The following is an 18,985-nucleotide window of genomic DNA, read 5'->3' on the forward strand; positions in this document are numbered from 1 at the left end:
AATTACCAATTTTTTTCAGACTGGAGAAAATTTACATACGGATTTAGATTTCTGGCTCCTTTGAAAAATGGAAAGCGCTGGCATCCTGCCTGGCACCACTCACCACTGCTGAGCGGCGGTGAGGATGTGCCCTCTAGTTGGGAACAGGCCCCACCGTTCCCTACAGTCTTGGGCCTGATGTCTTTGCTCATTCCCGTGTTTCAGACAGCCCTGAGCTCCAGTGCCTGGCATGCAGAAGACTGTCTCCCAAATAGAAATGAATCATGAAACAACCGTCTGAAGAGACTCTTAATTCCTGTAAGAAACAGATGATCTCGTCAAGTGTGGTGTTAATATGGGTGCAGGAGGGTGGAGACAACACAGAAAGCAAGGCCACAGCTCCAATATTATAATCAAGGACCTGGCAGGATCTTGGGCCCTCCCTGAAATCAACATAAAGGCATGGAAGGGATGCTGAACAGAGACATACGCCTGGAACTGCCAGTGATTATGTCTCCAGAGGGACATCAAGGTGGACACACAGGAAGGCTGGGATAAGAGAGACAAAAGCCACGTGGAGATGACCCAGTGGGTCTTAAGGCCAGTCTAGCCCTGCCATCCTTCTCAGATATACATATCAGTCTACCCTCTAAGCCAGCAGGAGTGAGGTTTCTGACACTTACCACTGGAGACATCCAACTACAACACCCCAACACTTAGTGGAGAATGAATACAAACCTCCTTCCTCTGAGGGGCATGAATGCTAGCCGCAAAGACACCACACTGACCTTCCAAGTTACAAATGAACAGACTTTACTTTTCACAGTCAGAGATCTAACATGCCACAAAAACTGAATACTTCCTGATGGCTTTCTGTATATTCATTCTACAATGAGGTCACCATAAACAGAGAGTCCCCCAAGTGGATTGTGGAGGACAGGCTTCCATAGGGCACTGGAGGACTCAATGCTGCCAGCAATTCTGGCAGGAGGCCCTAAATCCCACAGCCCTCCAGGAGCAGGGCCTGGCTGGCTACGGAGAAGACAGGGAGGAGTCCAGTATGGAAGATGGCTATCTCCCCAGCACACCCAGAGGACCACATCTGCTGAAAAATCAACAAGAGATCGCCATGCCTACCAGATGATGGAGAAGGAGATGAACACATATAGTTCAGCATTTTTGTTTTCTTAAAGAGGAATTTTTTTTTTTTTTTTTTTTTTTTTAGCAGTTGGGACCTATATTAAGATTCCAGAAGGGAAGCACTGAATTCCTAATTCAGGTAGAGTTGAACCTGTGCTTTCCTTTCCATCAGCAGAACAGAGGGGCAGCTAGTTTTAGTGTACAAGGAAGAACAATGTGAGGAAGGCTACCCTTATGCAGTTTATATAACTTTCCCAGATTCCTGTGTCAAATGATGAATTGACCATGCATCTTTATCTCCTTCCCTTCCAGAAACTCTGCTAAAATGACAATCAAGGAAGCTTGAGATGAAGGGGAAAAAAAAAAAAAAAAGGCATGACAATGAAAACTGTAGCCCAGATAATAGAAGAAGAGAAATTTCAACAAATCTTTAAGAGACAAAAAAAAAAAAAAAAAAAAAAAGATTATTAACTAATAAAAGAGGAGAAAAAGATGCTCCTCAGCACCGTGGCCACTCTGCCCTCATCATTGCAGGGGCCTGGCATCTGGGATTCAGGTAACAGAAAGCACATTGCTTATTGCCAAGCACTGCTCTCCCCCCTGACCCCCCATACAGGATGGATTCTTCAGAGAACCAAAGCCATGGGGCTTCAGAGCTGGGAACGGCAGGCCCAGAGCACGGCCGGGCAGGGGACTGGAGGAGTGGAGATCTCCACTCTCAGCCCTGGGACCGCAGCCCTTACCCTCCTCTCCGCCCCAGGCACACTGGCAGCTGGGGGCCACTCCCTGCGGGGACAACTGGGGCACGCCTTTCAGGAGGAAAGGCCCCGGAGACAGGCTGGCCTGCCCCACCTGCCTTCACGTGGAAGCCCAGCAGGTCGAGCACCCCATGTGCCCAGAGCTCGGGATCTGTTTTCCCACGTCTCATTCTGAAATCTGCATGGATGACCGTGAACCAGCAGATGCGGGAGGAAAGCTTCTAATATGGAAGAAAAGGACTGAATGAAGTCTATAATTTTTAGTGATAGTCAACATCATATAATATTAAAACACCAAATTCAGTACTTCATGAAGTAGTCAAAGCAACTGAGGCAGAGACTTCCCTGGCAGTCCAGGGGTTAGGACCCCGTGCTTCCGTTGCAGGGGGCACAGGTTCAATCCCTGGTCAGAGAACTAGGATCCCATAAGCCTCAAAGTGTGGTCAAAAAAAAAAAAAACAAACCAAAAACCCCTGCAGTATAGTAAGGTGAACATTTATTACTTTAACCAAAAGCTGTATATTATTTTAGCCAAAAGGAGGCATGAAAGGAGAAATGAAAAGGTGTAGTAAATCTATATAACATCATAGATCAGGGCAGAAACTCAACAGGTGATATCTATAATTGACAAATTCATAAACAACACCATAAGCCTATTACCTAGAAATACAGGGTTAAATACCAGGGGAAATTATTATTATGTATATCTGTGTGTGCTACTATGAAAAATTTTTTAGGAAACAACATGAAGTGAAAAGAGCAAGATGTCTTTAATACATTCCCACTTCAGTTTTTTTTTTTTTAATGTTATGTATACATGTATTTGTATATGAAACTTTCAGAAAGTACATAAAAGCTGGAGGAGCAGGTTTGGGGGCCTGGGGTGGAGGTAAAGTTCTTCATACATTTATTGTCATAATAAGGATGGAGGTGAAAACCAAAGCACTCAAGAAGTATCTACCTCAGAGGCATATCATATAACTTCAAGTTAATGGTTCCCAGTAAGGAGTACATGTTCCTCTGCAAGAAGGTAGGAGCATTTCTATTTCTATCTAAGAAAATTAAACTTTGCAAAACTTATTACACAGTTTGACATATGGCCTCAGCAGTTCATATCTCAAACAGTCCTGAGCTCTATACTGTAGGGGAGATAACCTGAAGAAACAGTAGGAAGCCACGTCTTAGCGGGGTTGGCAGTGGAAAATGTCCCCAGCTTTGTCTATGCCTGGTGTGTTATAACGGCTTGCATTTTACATGTCCCCACCTGGGTAGACTTACAGAAGATACCATCTGGATTTGACTAAGTTATTAATAAATCAACCCTTGAAAAATGGACCTGTGCTTAACAGGATACCTGAAAAGAAATCACCAAGTGAAGCTAACATTAAAAACATAAGCACCAGTTAACAAGAAAACAGCAATACCAACAGCTGTGCTTCTGGTATTAATACCTTCTCTCAAAGAACTGATGATTTAGTCAGATAGGACAAGAATAGTTCAAGAACAACTGAAATTACTGAGAAGACTTTAAAATATGGACTCCCATCCACTTTGGTTAACTGATATGAGTACACTTCCCTGAGTCTCAGGACACTGTACCCTCAGACATTAGCTGCCGATGGATGCAGGACAGCTATCAAAATGGGCACGTCATTTAAAAACTAAGAACTCAACCAAAATCGAACAGCTATAGTTTTTTCAGTGATGTTCAGCATCATGTAATACTAAATTACCAGTTTAGTACTCCATGAAGTGTTACTAATTTAATGATTAACATACAGACACTTCTTTCTAGGTTCCTTCAACAGCCAAGGACTAAAAACCACACGAATGAATGAATGAAAGTTCCTCAGTCCTGTCCGACTCTTTGCGACCCCATGGACTACAGAGTCCATGGAAGTCTCCAGGCCAGAATACCAGAGTGGGTAGCTCTTCCTTTCTCCAGGGGATCTTCCCAACCCAGGGATCGAACCCAGGTCTCCCGCATTGCAGGTGGATTCTTTACCAACTGAGCTATCAAAAACCTCATACCACTCATTATTCCCACTTAAAGTAAAAATAGCCAAAAGTACATGAAAAACCAATGCGGCACCAAATTCAAATGAGTTTCTTTGTCAGTGAATACTGCCGGCAGACACATAGAAAACACTGGTCAACATTTGAAGACTTTAGGTTGAGAAGAAATTATGTAGCCGAGGTGACTGACTTTATAGTTGCATCAAAGTGAAGAGGATTCCATCATGTTTCTAGAATCATGTATTTGCTAAATTATCCCATATATTCAAAGAACTACTGTGTATGGCTGAATGGAAGAAGAGCCCAAGTACTTCAAAAGTTGTAGAATTTAAAACATGAGGCATGTAATTTTCCTTCGCAAAAAACACAAGTGTTCCAAATTCGTGGACCTTTGCAGGGATCAGAGGTGACTGTCAGTAGCATGCTACTGAGCAGCAAAACAAACAAACAAACAAACACATGTTAAGCATCCTTTCAAAGCAGAGGTGAGACCCAACATCATGTAAGAAAATCACTATTTTTTAAGAGAAACCAGAGCTTTGAAAAGAGAAGATTCTAAGAAAACAGATGTTGGGGAATGCATCCCCTGTTTTATGATCTTTAGCCAAAAACAATGTGACTGTGTCATCTGAAAACTCCTATATTAGCACACTCAAACACTCAGAAATAGAATATTCTCGCCTGTCAGAAATCTTGCCAAAGAGTTTCAAAGCTCATTTGTTACTGGGTTTTGAATCCAGCTGTGGAAACTTTAAAAACAACAATAACTTCCGGTAAACGTAGAAGTTTTCAGGAAAACTAAAACTTATGAGGGCTTCCTTCATAGCTCAGTCGGTAAAGAATCTGCCTGCAGTGCAGGAGATGTGGGTTCGATTCCTGGGTCAGGAAGGTCCCCTGGAGAAGGAAATGGCTACCCACTCCAGTATTCTTGCCTGGAGAATCCCATGGACAGAGGAGCCTGGCAGGCTACAGTCCATGGGATTGCAAGAGTCGGACACGACTTAGCGACTAAACCACCACCAAAATTTACCATCTGAAAGTGAAATAAAAGTTTTGTTAAGTCAGCTGAAACTGGCAGGATGGGCTAAGAAGAGGCGTATGAGGATTTAGTAAAAGTGGCCACTGACACACTTTTTCTACTTACATTTATAAATCTTTGTGAGTATAGTTTTCAGCCAGTAAACAAAAGCTATTAAAACCAAGAATCAGGGGGGAGGGATAGATTGGGAGTTTGGGATCGACATGTACACATTGCTATGTTTAAAACAGATAACTAACAAGGACCTGCTGTATATAGCACAGAGAATTCTGCTCAATATTCTGCAATAATTTAAGTGGGAAAAGAATTTGCAAAAGAATAGATACATGTATATGTATAACTGAATCACTACTTCACTTGCTATACACTTGGAACTAACATAACATTGTTAATCAACTATACGTTGTCATTGTTCAGTTGCTCAGTCATGTCTGACTCTTTTGCCACCCCATGGACTATAGCCCGCCAGGCTCCTCTGTCCATGGGATTTCCCAGGCAAGAATACTGGAGTGGGTTGCCATTTTCTTCTCCAGGGGATCTTTCAGACGCAGGGATCAAACCATTGTTTCCTGCATTGGCAGGTGGATTCTTTACCATGAAGCCACCAGGGAAGCTCTAATCAACAATAAACTCCAATGTAAAATAAATTTAAAAAAAAATCCAAGAATCAAAATATACAGAATCTTAGAAGTAGCTTTAAAAAAATCAATATTAAAACAAAATTTTCTTCAAATACACAAAGCATACTGTTCTCACTAAAAAATCAATCATTTGTTCAGTTCAGTCGCTCGGTCACGTCGGACTCTTTGTGACCCCATGGACTGCAGCACGCCAGGCTTCCCTGTCCATCACCAACTCTGTTGTCCCCTTCTCCTCCTGCCTTCAATCTTTCCTAGCATCAGGGTCTTTTCCAATGAGTCAATTCTTCGCATCAGGTAGTCAAATTATTGGAGTTTCAGCTTCAGCATCAGTCCTTCCAATGAATATTCAGGACTGATTTCCTTTAGGATGGATTGGTTGGATCTCCTTGCAGTCCAAGGAACTCTAAAGAGTCTTCTCTAACACCACAGTTCAAAAGCATCAATTCTTCTGTGCAAAGCCTTCTTGATGGTCCAACTCTCACATCCATACATGACTACTGGAAAAACCATAGCTTTGACTAGATGGATCTTTGTTGGCAAAGTAATGTCTCTGCTTTTTAATATGCTGTCTAGGTTGGTCATAGTTTTTCTTCCAAGGAGCAAGCATCTTTTAATTTCATGGCTGCAGTCACCATCTGCAGTGATTTTGGAACCCAAGAAAATATTTGTAATCATCATTTGTAATGAGGGCAAAAGACTTTTATAGTATTAAAATTATTTTAAAATATTTAATCTTACCATTTTTCATACATGTTAGCATGCTTAAATTTCACCGACATGATGTGTGATCAAAAATAACTGGAGTCCATCTTTCTATGGGGAATTTTTCAAAATGTATGCATTATACCCTATCTATTAGCCCTGTGGTGGCAAACAGGAATTTGGCTGTGTGTTTTATTTTGGAGAATTAAAAAGTCCCCAGGTATCTTTTTAAATTTTATTTATTTTTTAACTGAAGGATAATTACATTACAGAATATTGTTGTTGCCTGTCAAACCTCAACAGGAATCCTCTCCCCATTTGCTCCCCCAACCCTATCCCCAGCCTCTGCTGCTCAGAGCATTTAGTGGTGTGTGTGTGTGTGTGTGTGTGTGTGTGCACGCTAAATCGCTTCATTTGTGTCCAACTCTTTAAGACCCCCATGGACTGTAGCCTGCCAGGCTCCTCTGCCCATGGGAATTCTCCAGGCAAGAACACTGGAGTAGGTTGCCATGCCCTCCTTCAGGGAATCTTCCTGACCCCAGGATCAAACCCATGTCTTCTATGACTCCTGCAGTGGCAGATGGGTTCTTTACCACTAGTGCCACCTGGGAAGCCCTTAGTGGTCACTACTGAGGAAGAAATTTAATCCTCACATATTCATGCCACCAGAGGTGGGCATATCATACAGCATTCATTTAGCCAGGACAACAGCCGATTTCCCTACCCCCAGTACTTTCTGTTATACCTGCTATTTCCCTCATAAAAATGATGTAGGATTATTCTCACTGGGCAGATAAGAAATAAATAGCTCAGCAGAGACATTAAACAGACTCCCTTAGATCATGAGAAAAGGCAGAGTTACCAACTTCTCTGTGCTAATAAGCCCTATGTTTGCATCAACATCACACACACAGTTTGACATTGGACACTGCAGTCCTGAAGGGGGTGCCCTATGGAAAGAGATGACACTTCGGTTCCCCTGTGGCCCCATAGTTTACAAGGAAGCAGGGGTCTGGCTGAGTTCCATTCTGTGGGTCTACCGTGCCAGGTTAAACAGGTGGGAGGTGGCATGCCAGGAGTCAACTTTTGAAAGTTGTTGGTGGTGGTTGTTTAGTCGCTAAGTCGTGCCCAACTCTTGCGACCCCATGGACTGTAGCCTGCCAGGCTCCTCTGTCCATGGGATTCTCCAGGCAAGAATACTGGAGTGGGTTGCCATTTCCCTGTCCCGGGGATCTTCCCGACTAGGTATCAAACCTGGGTCTCCTACATTGCAGGCAGACTCTTTACTGACCGAGCTACACGGGAAGCCCACTGAAAGTTGGGGATATAAATTTATATCAAATGATTGCAAGGGATTAACTGCAATTTTAGTATCTAACCTTCTATCATAATCTTCTAGGTTAATTTCTCCTTCCCTCCCCCACTTCTAAAATACACGTTGTTCCAGAACTTTAGAGTGACTTGTTTCTGAGCCTTTTTATCTGATGTGCTGAATTAGTCATGTTTTCCTGGTGAGTTACATTCTTTAGTCTAAAAGATTATTTCAAGCATGTATAAATGCACTTTTTAAAAAACGAAAGCCAACAGGCAACTCAAGTTTTGTCCAAAAGAGAAATAATTGTTTAGCAAACAATAGTCCAAAGCTATTTTATTCAGAACAAGAGGAGATTGTTTCTGAGACATACCAAACTACATTTCTTACATAAATTTCTTTTGTCACTGAAAATGTTTCTGAAGTTTGAGGATAAGCTCAACTTAGATTTCAGTTAAAATTCCTACACTTCCATCACACTGAAATGTAGAAAATCACTTTTTTGTACATATACGAATTTATTTTCTATTTTGCTGTAAGGCACAGGGGTGTGGTTTAAAAAACAGTCTTTAGCTAGTCTAATTTCTTTGTCATGGCTGAAAGGATCTTTTAAATCCTTTACTTAGATGCATATATACTCACAAGTAAACATCCTGAAGTATTTTACAAACAATGCAAATAACAAGCACTTTTAAAAACCTGGTTTTAAAAAAGAACTGTCACCATTTCATGATTCATTAATTTTGAAAAAACGTCACACCAATGAGTATAGATCTCCTATCCAGAAATACTAATTCACAAGTTATCAAAAGAACAACCAATGCTGTTTGTTTTCATTACTTTAGGAAAAAGAGCACTCACCATCACATAAGTTCTGCATAAATGAATCTCTCCTTTCCCCACCTCCTCCCACTACAGTCTATGTATTCTACCAGCTATAAAAACAGATAAGCAAAACCCACCAGACATTAGATGACAGAGAATCTTAATTCCTAATTGGATCAAATAATAATAAGCTATAGAGGTGAATTAAGGTTGCAACACACCAGATTTAACTCAGGCACTTCTCACTGGATTTTAAACCTGGAAACTTCTAAAAGGCTGCACAGGAGACTGTATTCTCAGCTGTTACAAAAGATCCAAGTGTTTCTTTCCTCATTATATTTCTTTTTCGAGTTTTAAAATTTGGCCAGAAGGTGAGCTTGTGGGATCTTAGTTCCCTGACCAGGGATTGAACTCGGGCCCAAAGCAGTGAGACGAAAGCATGGGGTCCTAACCAGTGGAATGCGGGGGAATTGTCCATCATTATATTTCAATCATCTTTGTGTTAACATCTTAATATTTTCTCAGGACTGTCTTTTTTCCCTTAACTTCAAGAATCCACTTTTGCATTCAGATACATCTTCCTCTTTGATCATGAAGCCTAAAGGTTCAATGTTGAAGCACACTTGCCTTTGAAAATATGATTTAAAGAGCTGAACAAAGTTTATCAGCCACCTCTCAGGTAGAAGGCACACTTACAAAAGAGAAATGTGACTTATAGATAACTCCAAACTGATGTGTTGTCAGCTCTGAGTAAGTTTATTTCTGATGATTTGTGTTTTTCTACCCCCGAACCTGTTTAAGGAGATATTGTGTGAAATTTGATGAGAATTATGAATATTTTTTATTTCTAGGAGAGGAAGACCAAAATTTTATTGTTTTGCTGTTAACTATTAACTTTTCTCATGGTCTATTTTTATTCTTCTTTTGTCACATGTCATCTCAGTATATCGGGAGAGGCCAAAGGATTTCAATTTGCCTGTGTTCTTCAGTAGCAGTTTTCATTCCAATCCCAAAGAAGGGCAATGCCAAAGAACGTTCAAACTATCATACAACTGAGCTCATTTCACATGCAAGTAAGGTTATGTTTAAATCATTCAAGCTAGGCTTCAACAGTATATGAACCGAGAACTTTCAGATGCACAAGCTGGATTTAGAAAAAGCAGAGAAACCAGAGATCAAATTGCTCACATTCACTGAATCACAGAGAAAGCAAGAGAACTCCAGAAAAGCATCTACTTCTGTTTCATTGATTATGCTAAAGCCTATGACTGTGTGGACCACAAAAAACTCTGGAAAATTCTTAAAGAGACTGGAATACCAGACCACCTTACCTGTCCCCTGAGAAAACTGTATGTGGGTCAAGAAGCAATAATTAGATCCAGACATGGAGCAATGGATTGGTTCAAAACTGAGAAAGGAGTACACCAAGGCTATCTTGTCACCACTTATTTAAGTTCTATGCAGAGTATATCATGCTGGATGAAGCACAAGCTGGATCCAAGGCTGTGGGGAGAAATATCAACAACCTCTGATATGTAGATGACAACACTCCAATGGCAAAAAGTGAAGAGGAACTAAAGAGTCTCTTGATGAGAGTGAAAGAGGAGAGTGAAAAAACTGGCTTAAAACTCAACATTCCAAAGATTAAGATTATGGCATTTGGTCCCAGTCCTTCATGGAAAATAGAAGGGGAAAAAGTGGAAGCAGTACAGATTTTATTTTCTTGGGCTCCAAAATAATGCAGATAGTGACTATTGACATGAAATGAAAATGATAAACCTAGACAGCCTGTTAAAAAGCAGAGACGTCAAACTTTGCCAACCAAGGTCCGTATAGTCAAAGTTACAGTTTTTCCAGTAGCATGTATGGATGTGAAAATTGGACTATAAAGAAGGCTGAGAACTGAAGAATTGATTCTTTCAAACTGTGGTGCTATAGAAGGCTCTTGAATCCCATGGACAGCATGGAGATCAAACCAGTCAATCCTGAAGGAAATCAACCCTGAATATTCATTGGAAGGACTGGTGCTGAAGCTGAAGTACCAATACTTTGGGCTCCTGATGTGAAGAACTGACTCACTGGAAAAGACCCTGATGCTGGGGAAGATTGAGGGCAAAAGAAGAAGGGAGTGACAGAGGATGAGATGGTTAGATAGCATCACCGATTCAATGGACATGAATCTAGCCAACTCTGGGAAATACTGAAGGACAGAGAAGACTGGTGTGCTGCAGTCCATGGGGTTGCAAAGAGTTGGACACAAAACAACAACTCAGTAGCAGGAAAGGACACTTTTGGTCACGAATAAGTCATTTCCACCTGATGGAAATGTTCAGTGGTGACACACAGGAACCAGTTATACCTTTGAAAGTGAAGAATGAGAGCTTTTACTGATGCTCACGGCTACCAATTCAAGATAAAACTGAAAACAAAAATCAGGTTCTCTGTGGTAGACCATGAACAGGAAGGCAGTCTAAAGCTACCACACTGCCTTTTTCTGCCCATCAAGGATGTGAGAACTGAAAAATATTTGAAATAAACCTGCATTTTTTAAACTAAAGTCAAATACATGGACAAAAAGAAGGAAAGCCATGTAAAGCCCTACTATGATACACGACAAATTGTGCTTCTACAGCTGCCCTTTAACTATAAACAAGGCGTTTTATTGTTGAATTTAAGAATCCCTGTGAGGGACTTCCCTGGTGGTCCAGCGGCTAAGACTCTGCACTCCCAATGCAGGGGGCCTGGGTTCAATCCCTGGTCAGGGAACTGGATCCCATGTGCTGCAACTAAAGATTCCACATTCTGCAACAAAGACAGAAAGATCTCGCATGCTGAAACTAAGACCCAGTGCAACCAAATAAACAAATTACAATAAAGTAAATACATATTTTTTCAAAAAGAATCCCTGTGATATTCATTGATAGCAATTATTCCAGAGTACTAATGACCCCTTATCTAAAGACAAACCAAGGAGACTAGGAGACTCTAGGCATTTGCTATAAGAAAAGAATAAAACAAAATTTCTTATGATAAGAAAAACTGGCCTACAGTTATCTTTTTTCCCCTAATAGATTATTAGCATGTTAAGAGTAGGAACTAGATTTTATTCATCTTTGTGTATTCCTGCCCACCAAAGGGACCAACAAGAAGAAACAGTTGTGAAACAAATTGTAAGCTAAATCCTTCGCTTATAAACTTAAAAGGGACTTGACTATATTTTATCTAGCAAAGATAAATCCTGATATTTCTATCAATCGCTCAGAACACCAAAAGCTACAAAACCAATAACTAAATTCCTATTTACCAAGTTACCAACGTTTGGGCTGATAGCATGCAAGATGACTTATGGTAAGATTAACTGACTGGTATTAAATAAAATAAATGAAATATTCCCCAACACTATATTTACCTTTGAGCCACCAGGGAAGCCCAAAACATCTAGGGAGTGGCCCTTAATTCTACCAGCTGAGCTATTCTTGAGAAGATGATGTTTGTTTTTGTACATTTGCATAGCATTTCAAATTTACAAAGAATGTCCATATTCCTTACTGAAATCAACAAATCTCTGACACCATCTGAAGGCCCAGAAACCACAAAAACAATGATACCCTGAGCGCTTTAAAGCGCTGCTCTACACTAAGGAAACAATAACTCCTCATACTGACAAAGCTTTTCTTCCACTCCCATGTAATTTGTTCACACCCTATCAAACAGAACAGAACAGTAAGCAGATTTAGCTCAATAAAGCTTAAGAATGTATTGTTTCAATACACAGGCACCTTTAATCTCACCATCTCTAAATAAACACCATGGAAAGCCCTAGAGGGAAAAAAGAAAGAAAAAAGAAACCAGATATTATAAGTATGCTTTGTAAGAACTTACTTACATGGGGTTAAATGTTACCTATTGTGTTCTTCAAAAACGTGAATTCATAAAGAGCTACCGAGACCCAGAATGACTGGAACACAAGGACAGTGATATTCCAAATGACGCAGTAAGCTAGAAGCGGATGACTTTTAATTTCAAGGAAAGCAAAATATCAACCAAATTAGCTATAAAATAGGCTGCCTGTTTAAAAAAAAAAAAAAAAACAGGGCCCTCCCCTGGCAGCCCAGTGGCTAGGACTCCGCACTCCTAACACAAGGGGGCCTGGGTTCGAGCCCCGGTCAGGGAAGTAGATCCCACATGCCAAAACTGAGACCAACACAGCTAAATACATCAATAAACATTTTAAAAAATAAATAAAAGAAAAACACTCCATGATTTATTTCAAAAAGCAAGGGTGACTTTTAGAGAATATGTAAACAGCACTGAAGATAAATACAAATAATAAAATAGCCAGATATGATATTTGAGGTGGTTTACAATTTTCACTGAGAAGATAGGCCTACCCTCACCAAAGCTTTAGAAAATGACATTTTCCAAATTGTTGATTTATTAATCCAGTCTTACTATTTTCTCTTACCTTTTAAAAAATACTCTGGAAGGATACATAACTCCTATGTAAAGTATTAATTCACAACAAAGATGAGAGCCTGTAATTACTGATAGCAGTGTGTGTGTGTGGGGGGGGGGGACTCTGCCACTCAGAGTCCAACTCTTTGTGACTCCCTGAATTGTGGCCCACCATGCTCCTCTGTCCATGGGATGCTCTAGGCAAGAATAGTGGCGTATGGCAAGAATACTGCCATTTCCTCCTCCAGGGGATCTTTCTGACCCAGGGATTGAACCTGCATCTCCTGAGTCTTCTACTTGGCAGGCAGGTTCTTTACCACTGCTCAGTTCTAAAGAGTGGGGGGAAAACCTTCCTATCTGAAAGATTTGTTTCAAAGTGGGATTTTAAAAAACTTTACTTTCACTAAATGATGAAAAACAGAGGTGTTAGGTATTGCTATAGTCTGAATGTTTGTGTCCCCTCAAAATTCATATGTTGACATCTTAATTCCTAAATATGATGGTAGTAGAGGAACCTTTGGAGGCACACAAGTCCTCATGGATGAGCCTGCTGCCCTATGAGAGACCCACAGAGAGTGCCACACCCTCTGCCGAGTGAGGACACAGAGAAAAGAAGACGGCTATGAACCAGAAAGAGGGCCCTCACCCAAATGTGACCAGGCTTGTGCCTTGATCTTGGACTTCAGCCTCCAGAACACGAGAAATAAACGTTGGCTGTTTAAAAGATGCGGTCTATGGTGTTATGATCTAGAAGGCCAGATGGACTGAGACAGATGTTCTCCCCAAAAGTCTGACCTTTCAGTTGATTGGACCATGTACACGATGCTCTGTACTTGATAAGCAGGTTCCTCCTGACTAATCGCCTGCCCACTGGGGTAGGTTTCCAACCAGAGGCCACAGCATGAATCGAGTCTAGAGGACAGACTGCCTTCTTGTTTGATAGGAAGCTGTTAACGATACCATGCCACTTCCTCCACCAACTGCCAATTGTAACAATGACTTACAGTACCCTGATGATTGCCATAATGGTTTAATTATGCAGCTTATATTCTTTCCTCTAACCCTATGACAAAGAACACTAAAACTGAGAGTCCTGACAGACTGTATTATACACTGTGATGCTACAAAGACTGTTTCAAGTGCTCTATCTTGTAGTCATTTTGGGATATGTTACACATTGATATTAGATATTAAAATACAGAGTTACTAAATGACTGTTAAAAGTCTGACAGGATAGAGTCGATCTTGATAACATGGAATGGGGCTCTGATAGCGAAACTGCTTTACCTTATACATGTGAGTCCACCGAGTCAGCAGCTTCTAGAACTGCTGTATTTGTTCACTTTACACAAGTGACCGGGGTGTTCTTTTTTAAAACATTGGCAAGTGTGTGATTATCAGCAACATTTTAGAATGAGCCCGAGAGGAGAGTAAGAAACTCAAAATGACTAACAGAAAACTCATGTTCTACAAGTCTTAGTTTCAGAAACCACAACACCCACCAAAACTCAAACGGGATGTGCAAATTTGAGGTCTGACTCATCACCTGCCAGTTACTGGGCCCTACCTGAGTTCTGAGTCCTCTCACCTTCCTCTGCCGTCCATCCCAGTTAAGCCAGAAGGCTTGGGCCAAGTGTAACACATCAACTCTCTCACTCTTTTTATAAGAGTAAATACCAGTGAATGGTAGGAACGTTGGCAGGAACTAAGATGCCAACTTCTCACAGGTCAGGAGCCAAGTCATGTATGCTGTCCAAAAAGCAGCCCAGTAAGACCATGGTGCGGTCCTACAGACATGCACTTGCGCTTGGTATTGATAGTTCCTCTCCCAAATAGTGGAGAAGGGAATGGCATCCAACTCCAGTACTCTTGCCTGGAAAATCCCATGGATGGAGGAGCCTGGTAGGCTGCAGTCCATGGGGTCGCTATGAGTCAGATACGGCTGAGCGACTTCACTTTCACTTTTCACTTTTATGCACTAGAGGAGGAAATGGCAACCCACTCCAGTGTTCTTGCCTGGAGAATCCCAGAAACGGGGGAGCCTGGTGGGCTGCTGTCTATGGGGTCGCACGGAGTCGGACACGACTGAAGCGACTTAGCAGCAGCAGCAGCAGCTCCGAAATAGATTTTAATAAATAACTTTTTTTTATAAATAATGGTAATAATAGATTGTAATCCATAGAATAAGAACCTATAAGTTTGTGCTAAGACAGACAGAAGAGGAGAGGAAGTGATTCCTTACAATAGAATTCCAACTAATAAATGTAGAAGGAATGACGGCAATATTTTAAAATTGCCAATTGGCAAATATTTACAGTAATAACTATTTCAGGCAAGAATCATCAATGGATACTAAAATTAATGAGCAAAAATATGGTGAGAAAAAGGATATTTACATAGTCTCCAAGTATCTCCCCATAAAATACTTATTAAGAACAAAGACAAACTTATTAAGAACTGTTTATAATTGCCAGGACATGGAAGCAACCTAGATGCCCATCAGCAGATGAATGGATAAGGAAGCTATGGTACATATACACAATGGAATATTACTCAGTCATTAAAAAGAAGTCATTTGAATCAGTTCTAATGAGATGGATGAAACTGGAGCCCATTGTACAGAGTGAAGTAAGCCAGAAAGATAAAGACCAATACAGTATACTAACGCATATATATGGAATTTTAAAAGATGGTAACGATAACCGTATATGCAAAACAGAAAAAGAGACACAGATGTACAGAACAGACTTTGGGACTCTGTGGGAGAAGGTGAGGGTGGGATGCTCTGAGAGAATAGCACTGAAACAAGTATACTACCAAGGGTGAAACAGATCACCAGCCCAGGTTGGATGCATGAGACAGGTGCTCAGGGCTGGTGCACTGGGAAGACCCAGAAGGATGGGATGGAGAGGGAGGCAGCAGGGAAGATCGGGATGGGGAACACATGTAAATCCATGGCTGATTCATGTCAATGTATGGCAAAAACCACTACAATATTGTAAAGTAATTAGCCTCCAACTAATAAAAATAAATGGGGGAAAAAAAAAGAACAAAGGGAAAAATAACCATAGGGTGGAGGAAGCTGATACCACTATAATCAAGTGGTCAAAGTCAACATCACCACTAATGAGATAAATCAACATCATGTGTCCTCTGATATGATGTGCTGAGATGGACACTGCTCTGATAATTTGGCACTCTGATAAAAAACACACAATCTAAACCCAATCATTAGGACACAAACCCTAATTGAAGCCGTTCCATAAAACAACCAGTCAGTGTTCTTCATCAAAAGTGCAAAGCTCCAGAGAGATATATAAAGACAGAGAAACTAGTCCAGATGAAGGGAGGCTAAGGTGATAAGATAACCAAATGCAACATGTGATCCTAGAACCAGAAAGGAAACCAAAATAAATGGGACAACTGGGGGAATATGAATAAGATCTATCAGTTCATAAGAATATTGCATCAGTGTTAATGTTCTGATTTTATTAATGTATTCTTGGCTATGTATGATGGTAGCATCTAGATGAAAGGTATATGGGAATTCATTATATTATTTTTTGTCACATTTTTATATGTTTAAAATTATTTCAAAATAAAAATTTAAAACAAAATTAAAATTGTGTTTTTAGTAGAGAGCATCCATCATTGTTTCTCTATCCAATCATCTGTACTCTGTTCACTGAAATTAACTTGGTCTTACATGTCAATTTGCACCCCTATGCCACAAAGCCAAGCGGTATCCAAGATGGCAGAGTAGAAGGATGTGTGCTCATCTTCTCCTGTGAGAACTCCAAAATTACAACTTGCTGCTGAACAACTGTCAACAGGAGAACGTTGCATCCCACCAAAAAAAGATAACCCATGTCCAAGAACAAAGGAGAAGCCCCAGCAAGAACATAAGGAGGGGCGAAATCGTGTTTAGAATCAAACCCCAAATCAGCCAGAGATGCTTGGGGGGCTCAAACAAATCTTGTGCATACCAGGACCCAGAGACCCCACAGAGACTGAGCCAGAACTGTGTTTGAGTGTCTCCCGTGGTGGTATGGGTCAGCAGTGGACTGCTGCAGTGGACTGCACCTAGGGCAGGGGCTCTGGGAGCAGTAGACCTGGGTATAGCATAAGCTCTCTTGGAGGAGGTCGCCATTAACCCCACCATAGAGCCCCCAGAACTTACACAGGACTGAGGAAACAGACTCCTGGAGGGCACAAGCAAAACCTGTGTGCACCAGGACCCAGGGGAAAGGAGCAGTGACCCCACAAGAGACTGACCCAGATGTGTCCGTGAGTGTCTGGTGGAGGTGTGGGTTGGTGGTGGCCTGCTGCAGGGTTGGGGCCAGTGCATGCAGGGGGCACCTTTTGAAGGAGGTGAGATTCTAAACACAATTATCTTCATTACCTCCACCATAGTTTAGCCTCAGGTCAAACAACAGGGAGGGAACACAGACCCACCCATCAACAGAAAACTGGATTAAAGATTTATGGCCCTGCCCATCAGAATAAGACCCAATTTCCCCCTGAGGCTGTCTCTCACAGCAGGAAGCTTCCAGAAGCTTCTTATCATTCTCCATCAGAGGGCAGACAGAATGAAAACCACAATCACAGAAAACTAACCAATTTGATCACATGGACCACAGCCTTGTCTAACGCAATGAAACTATGTATGACCCATGCCGCGTAGGGCCACCCAAGACGGACGGGTCATGGTGGAGAGTTCTGACAAAATGCCGTCCACTGGAGAAGGGAATGGCAAACCACTTCAGCATTCTTGCCTTGAGAACCCCATGAAAAGTATGACAAGGCAAAAAGATAGGACACTAAAAGATGAACTCTGCAGGTTGGTAGGTGCCCAATATGCTACTGGAGATCAGTGGAGAAATAACTCAGGAAGAACGAAGAGACAGAGCCAAAGCAAAAACAACACCAAGTTGTGGATGTGACTGATGATGGAAGTAAAGACAGATGCTGTAAAGAACAATATTGCAAAGTAACTTGGAATGTTAGCTCCATGAAATCAAGGCAAATTGGAAGTGGTCAAACAGGAGATGGCAAGAGTGAACATCGACATTTTAGGAATCAGTGAACTAAAATGGACTGGAAAGGGTGAATTTAACTCAGATGACCATTATATCGACTACTGTGGGAAAGAATCTCTTAGAAGAAATGGAATAGACATCACAGTCAACAGAAGAGTCTGAAATGCAGTACTTGGATGCAATCTCAAAAATGACAGAATGATCTCTGTTCATTTCCAAGGCAAACCATTCAATATCACAGTAATGAAAGTCTATGCCCCAACCACTAATGCCAAAGAAGCTGAAGCTAAACGGTTCTATGAAGACCTCCTACAAGACCGTCACGAACTAACACTCAAAAAAGATGTCTTTTTTTATTATAGGGGATTGGAATGCAAAAGTAGGAAGTCAAGAGATATGTGGAGTAACAAGCAAATTTGGCCTTGGAGTACAAAATGAAGCAGGGCAAAGGCTAACAGAGTTTTGCCAAGAGAAGGCACTGGTCATAGCAAACACCCTCTTCCAACAACACAAGAGAAGACTCTACACATGGACATCACCAGATGGTCAATACGAAAATCAGACTGATTATATTCTCTGCAGCCAAAGATGGAGAAGCTCTATACAGTCAGCAAAAACAAGACTGGGAGCTGACTGTGGCTCAGGTCTTGAACTCCTTATTGCCAAATTCAGACTTAAATTGAAGAAAGGAGGGGAAACCACTAGACCATAGGAAGTGAGAAATAAATTCAAGGGATTAGATCTGATAGACAGAGTGTCTGTAGAACTATGGACGGAGGTTTGTGACATTGTACAGGAGGCAGTGATCAAGACCATCCCCAAGAAAAAGAAATGTAAAAAGGCAAAATGGTTGTCTGAGGAGGCCTTACAAATACCTGAGAAAAGAAGAGAATCTAAAGGCAAAGGAGAAAAGGAAAGATATACCCATTCGAGTTCAGAGTTCTAAAGAATAGCAAGGAGAGATAAGAAAGCCTTCCTCAGTGATCAGTGCAAAGAAATAGAAGAAAACAATAGAATGGGAAAGACTAGAGAACTCTTCAAGAAAATTAGAGATACCAAGGGAACATTTCATGCAAAGA

The 18,985-nt window shown here is 41.1% G+C and overlaps 1 protein-coding gene and 1 non-coding gene across 2 annotated transcripts in view; one reads left to right on the top strand and one right to left on the bottom strand.

Moving 5' to 3' along the window:
- The window catches only part of PIP4K2A (phosphatidylinositol-5-phosphate 4-kinase type 2 alpha), a 177,884-nt gene that overhangs the window by 85,176 nt on the left and 73,723 nt on the right, over positions 1-18,985 (bottom strand). The gene's annotated exons all lie outside the window — the stretch shown is intronic.
- TRNAG-CCC (transfer RNA glycine (anticodon CCC)) lies at positions 11,106-11,178 on the top strand. Its single transcript has one exon. It is a non-coding gene; the product is annotated as a tRNA-Gly (tRNA).

Source organism: Odocoileus virginianus, chromosome 9 (genome assembly GCF_023699985.2).
Source record: "Odocoileus virginianus isolate 20LAN1187 ecotype Illinois chromosome 9, Ovbor_1.2, whole genome shotgun sequence".
NCBI lineage: Eukaryota > Metazoa > Chordata > Mammalia > Artiodactyla > Cervidae > Odocoileus > Odocoileus virginianus.